Below are 6000 nucleotides of genomic sequence, written 5' to 3'. Positions count from 1 at the left end.
GCCCCAGAGGCTGGACTAGGGACTGTGCTTCTGTGGAACTGCCGTGTGCCCTGAGCTGTGCTGTTACTTCAGTTACTTCTCATTTTAATTCAATTTTGAGACTTATCAGCACTATGCTCCTCTACTTCCGGATTGGGCCAAGGAGGCAAGAGGGTAAACTGAGTCCAGACTGCCATGGATAAGTGAACAAGTGTGTCCTGGGTCGCAGCTTCTCAGGTGGCCCTGGTCCTGGCCGTCCGGGAGGAGGCCCAGAGGACAAGCGGGAGGATCCCAGAGTCCCCGAGGAAGCCAATCCAGCCCTGGGGGGCCTCGGGTTCTTGCTGGGGGATATGGGAACTCAGTTTCTGACGCCTTGTGCTTTGGCCTGGGGCGTTTCGTAGGAGGCATTTTCAGCTGGGAGCACCCAGGCTGCGGTTAACGACCTGAGGTTCTGTTGGGTGACAGAATCCTGAGCCCTGGACTCCTCCAGACGTTTCACTCCAGCTCAGAGGCCTCCCCACACTACCCCGTGCACACCCCTCTGGGGGGATTTGGAAGAGAGGTTTTAGCCCCGATTGCATTACCTTTTGATATCTTCAGGACTCATTTTTATCCCTCTGCCGGATTCTAACCTTACTGTGCCACTAAGAACCTTTTTTTTATAATTTCAATAAACTTCGTATTTTGAATAGTTCTAGATTTATAGAAAAGTTCCACAGACAGGACAGAGGCCCCCATATGCCTTTCAGTTTGCCCTGTCAGAGCTCACATCACTGGAGTAGGAATGAACCCGGACTCGGGCGTTACTATTAACTGGCATCTAGCTCCAGGTTTCCTTAGCTTCCACCTCATGTCCTTGTTATGTCCCAGTGTCCCATCCAGACATTACATTACATTTAGCTGTCATGTCTGCTTAGGCCCCTTTCGGCTGTGACAATTTCTCAGACTGTCCTTGTTTTTGATGACCTAGACAGCTAGCTAGCTTTCTCCTTCACCATTCTTTTTAAATTGTGGCCAAAAAACAAAACAACAACAACAACAGCAAAGCCCCCAAATCCCAAACCCATTATTAAGATCCATTTTAAGTTCTGGTGCTGAAATGGCCAAAATGATCAAAAAATATTGCCAGCTGTTATGAGATTTGGGGAGCAACTGGTGTGGGGGGGCTTGAACTTTTTCTAGAGAGAGCTCTGACCACCACAGCTTTGTGCATCCAGGGTTACTATGTTAATTAACGAGAGCTGGAATCTGACCCAAAGACAGAGGAGAGAGGCTCCCAGCATCTCAGCTGTGTGATGTTTCTCTCCATTTTTCATGCTAATCCGGATCCGTACTTCACTTAAGATTCACTTTAATGAACCTATTACAGAGAGATCATGGCTCCCACAAGTCTTCCTCCTAGTCTGAAATCCTATAAAATTTATAAAAACATTTTTTATCACACTGTCTTGTGTAGCTCAGTAGCTTGAAGCAGGCCAGGTTGGCTTCCCAACCAGATTGTAAGGTCCTTGACACCAAGGGCCAACTTTCTTGCTTCTTTTATACTCTTTGCAACAGTTTTATTATTTTATAGATTGGGCAGACAGGGAAAACAGACAGAGTGACTCGGCTGCACAGAAAATATGCTGAAATGAAACATGGCAATGACGAGTGACGTTCATTTACGTCAGCACAGAAAATCTGCTGAAATGAAACATGGCAATGACGAGTGACGTTCACCAGGGCTGCAGCTGAGGGAGGCAAGGGAAGTGCTTGGCTGCCGTGCAAAATTTAAGGGGACACCAAAGAACTCAGTAATCAAGATAAGTAATAGTTTAATGCAATATTTAAAAAATAAAAGTTATTTCCATGCAAAAGTCTTGATGAACAGAATACCAGAATTTTAAATAAAGACAAGATGTTGTTGTTTGTTTTATGGCCCTGTATCCTTGTCTAAATGACAGTCACTTCTAATCAGTCCGGGGTTCCAGACCTGCGGAGCTGTGTCATCACTCACCAGGTGACGTACAGGCATTGGCCAGAACACGCAAACAGCCTGGGACATGCTGGGCGCTAGACAGTGTTCTGTTCTCTGTACATTTTTCATCAACTTTTTACCTTTGGTTCTAAGTATGTGAGGATGTTCCCATAGCTGCATTTAGAGATGCACATTGTTCCTTTTTGTCAGCTCCATATGACTCCTTATGACACTGAAATTTACGAAGAGCTTTAACATTTATCATTTCATTTAATCCTCTGGGGAAAAAAGTCCTGTGAGTAGATGGTGTCATCTTCATTTTAGAAAAAAAGAAAAAAACCCTCTTAATCTGGGCCTCAGATTAAGTTACTAACCCAGCAACACTGAGCTGGCCCGTGGTGGAGCTGGGAATCCCAACGTGACCTGACCCAGATCCCCGACTCGGGCTGCCTGGGCAGACGCTTTTGTAGACACGACCAAACTCTCTGCTCCTCCCCTCTCAGCTCTGTGCACTCACATCCATCTCTGCTATTTCGCCTCTGCAGGGGATGTGTGCACGCCTGTGTGAGCATGTGTGTACACATACGTGTGCACGTGCATGTGTTCAGAGTACGAGAAGATGTGAAATAAAGAACACAGGTGCCTGTGGCATAATTGCATGAGCATGTGTGTGCAAGTGTGTATGGGTGTGTGTTAGCTTGAGCATGTGTGCACAAGGATATGCTTACATGAGCATATGTGTACACACATGTGCTTGTGTGAGCATGTGTGTACACATGTATGTGTTTGTGTATGAAAAGACATGAAGCAGAGAACAGAAACAGTGCAAAGGAGGGCTGAGGCTGCCGTGGGCCATGGCCGCTCCCCACCTGCCTTCCTTCCCAGGCTTAGGGGGAAGGCTCAGAATCTTGGCACACGACGTAGAAGTTGCCACCGCCAAGGCTGTAAGAACAAAGTAACGTGTTCTTTGGGGAAACTTTGGTTTGCCTTTTCTAAAGTGAGTGCCTGAAAGACCCATGCAAAGGTGCAGCCTGGCTTCTGACTAGTAATGGGACTTTTCTTGGTGTGCATCAGGAACTGTTCCACGGAAGGTAAAACAGTCTCTGAAACGCCATCTCCTCCCCAAACCTCTGCCCAGCATAAAAACCTGAGAAATCGTTACATGGAGGACCACACACTGGCAGCTTTCAGCAGTGTTCCTGGCTAAATATTGTTGTAGCCTGTGTTAGTTTTGACAGGATTAGTCATGGAGTCCTGATATAAGACTCCCAGGATCCCTGTTGGCTGGACAGCCTGTTAAAATATTGTTTTATTTCCTTGCAGTTTGCAAGCTCACAGAGTCCTGCGAGACTTTTTTAAGTATATTGTTTCTTGGCCAATGTGTTTCAAAACATAGCAGCTCAGACGGGGAGAGAGGCAGCTGCTTTGCCTGAGAGTGTTTGAGGAGATACCCCACAAAGGTAGACGAGAGACTGCCATATGATGTGGGCAGGCCCAGGGGACACCCCACGGGAGCAGGAACTGGTCCTGTGGGTTGGCCTGGGTGTGGTGGCCACTCATTCCTCACGGTGCTAATGTTTATGCATGTGGAGAGCTCAGGACAGGCTCTGCTGGGCAGCCCAGATGGGACGCAGGCCTGTGGTGGAGGAAGGCTGTGAGCAGCCAGGCGGTAGGAGCTTTAGGGAGTGTGGCCCATGCATTTAAGGCAAGTGCCATGAAATGTGGGCCACGGAGCTATTCTGAAGGCTGGAAGCCAGGCTCCAGACATGAGAGTGGGCTCTTCCACCAGCCAGGAGCTACTGTCTCTGTTTCACTTTGTTTTAGCTTGGTCCAAGGACTGTAGGTGAAACTGGTAGGTGGCTGGACAGCTTGTTGGACCTATGGCTATTCTGGGTAATGTCACTTGTTTTGAACTGTACGGTGCCCAGGTTTTGGTGTCCAGGCCTTAGTGAATTTGGTGGAAAAATAATGCCTTTAATAAACTACTATTAGTGAATGGCTACCTCATCCCCTCTGTTTTTGATTTGTTTACTCTTTTAGAAATGGAGTATCCCAGGCTGGCCTCAAGGATCAAGTGATCCTCCCACCTCGGCCTCCGGAGTAGCTGGGACTGTCGCCTTGTGCTGCGGTGCCTGTCTTCTCTCTATTTTTCACACTTCAAATATTTTAGGCTAATTTAAAAGATCACAAAACAATGAGGCCAAAATTTTACAAGTTTTGTGTCATTTTTTTCCTAAATAAAAGTCTGCTAAATCTTGTTACTTTATGGACTTCAGCCTCTGTTATCCTATACACTTTCCTGTATGTTGTCCCAAAAACCTCTTTGTCCTAGGCTACTCTGATTGTGCCATTGCTTGGTTCCCGATTGTCAGAATTCACCGGAGTTCTCAGCGTGAATGAATGCCCGGGACCACGGTAGAACAGGCAATGCAGGCCAGTTAAATGCAAGGACGCATGAAGGGTGTCATGGGAACAGCACGAGTGAGTCCTTCCTCCTGGTTCGTCTGCACCTCTCCCTTTCTCTCTCTGCTCCAGAGGCTGCAAACAGGCTGCTACCATGGGACACCCACCCCACAGCCACGCTGGAGGGCATGCCTTTCCTGACCATCGCTGCCTGTAGGGGCAGGGATGGACTCAGTACCCCACAAAGCTCTCCCGAGTCACCTGGTCTACGATGTTCAAATCCCATAACCCCCAGACTTGGGATATCATTCATCCCAGAGGAGTTTGTGTTTTCTAATGTACATGGTTACATACTGTCTTTTACGTGCATTTTACCTGTCTCTGTCTTAGCAGGTCGATTCCTCAGGGGCAGGAAGACAGTCCTTTGTTTCTTCCGTCCCTCCTCCTGGCTTTTACCAGTGATCTGCAGCTCAAAGGTCCCTGATAAACAGGGTGACTATAGCCTCTTGGGACATTTAGCGTTTTTGTTTGTTTTAAATTTACATCTTAATGGCTTTACTCTTGGAAACATAATTCTGCTTTCTGGAATCAATGGAGCACTTAGCAGTTCTGCTTCCTAGCCAGGCACAGTGGCTCACTCTTGCAATCCCAGCATTTTGAGAGGCCAGGGTGGGAGGATCACCTGAGGCCAGGAGTTCGAGACCAGCCTGGGGAGTAGAGTGAGACCCCTGCCACTACACAGCCTACATGCTAAGTGCAAATGGAAAGTAGTCCCCTACCCTCAGGAACTAAGAGGAATGTTGGTGGCCCTGCCCTGCTTTCTGCTTGCTGTCACCGGACAACCTGTGTCCCCAAAGCTTCCTTTCATCTCTTAAGTAGCTGGCTGTCAAATCTCCATGTCCTCCACACCTTCCCCACGTGAAGGAAGCTCTTAGAGGGATCCTGGGAAAGTGTCCCTGCCAGCGACCAGCCTTCCCCTCTGCTCACTCTCTTCCCGGCTGCTTGGCCTCCCCTGGGCCGTGGTCACTCGCGCTCCGCCCTGGTTTGCTGACGCAGCGTGTCAGGGGTGAGTCTGCCGAGGGCCTAAGCTCAGGCCAAATGTTTGAGCCCGGCTGTTCCCAAAGTCCCAGTCCCTGGAGTGAAAACAGAGCGGCAGTGGGGCAGACGGCAGCAGGAGGGAGGGAGGACGGCGCGGACCTTCCGGAAGGGCAGCGAGGGCGCAGGATGCACAAGGCCTCTGGCCGCCCCCCAGAGCCAGCTGAGACGCGGCCGCTGCCAGGGCAGCCTGCATTTCCGGGCAGGAAACAGCAGGGGTCACCTTCCAGCCTCGCCGCCGTGGAACACCAGCCTGTTCGGCCCGCACTGAGCCCAGGGAGGCGGACACCTGGCCAGGGAAGGAAAGGGGGCGCAGGTGTGTGTCTGCAGGTAGCTGCGCAGTGCTGGTTCCAGGATGCTCTTCCCCCCACTGCGCAGGAGCTAAGGGGTGGGGCGGGGCGAGGGGTGCTGGTGCTTAGTGTAGGGACAGGTACCGGGCACCACTCTGCCCCACAGCACGCCACGCACTGAGGCACGCAGTTTAGTTTGGGTCTTCAGTAAATGCCCGAATGGAAGGATTTTGCTTTTGCACCACCCCGCACGCGGTGTCCGTGCTCTAATGAGGT

The sequence above is a fragment of the Lemur catta genome, unplaced genomic scaffold (genome assembly GCF_020740605.2).
Source record: "Lemur catta isolate mLemCat1 unplaced genomic scaffold, mLemCat1.pri scaffold_41_ctg1, whole genome shotgun sequence".
In the NCBI taxonomy this organism is placed as follows: Eukaryota; Metazoa; Chordata; class Mammalia; order Primates; family Lemuridae; genus Lemur; species Lemur catta.
Note: the sequence above shows the minus strand (reverse complement) of the source record.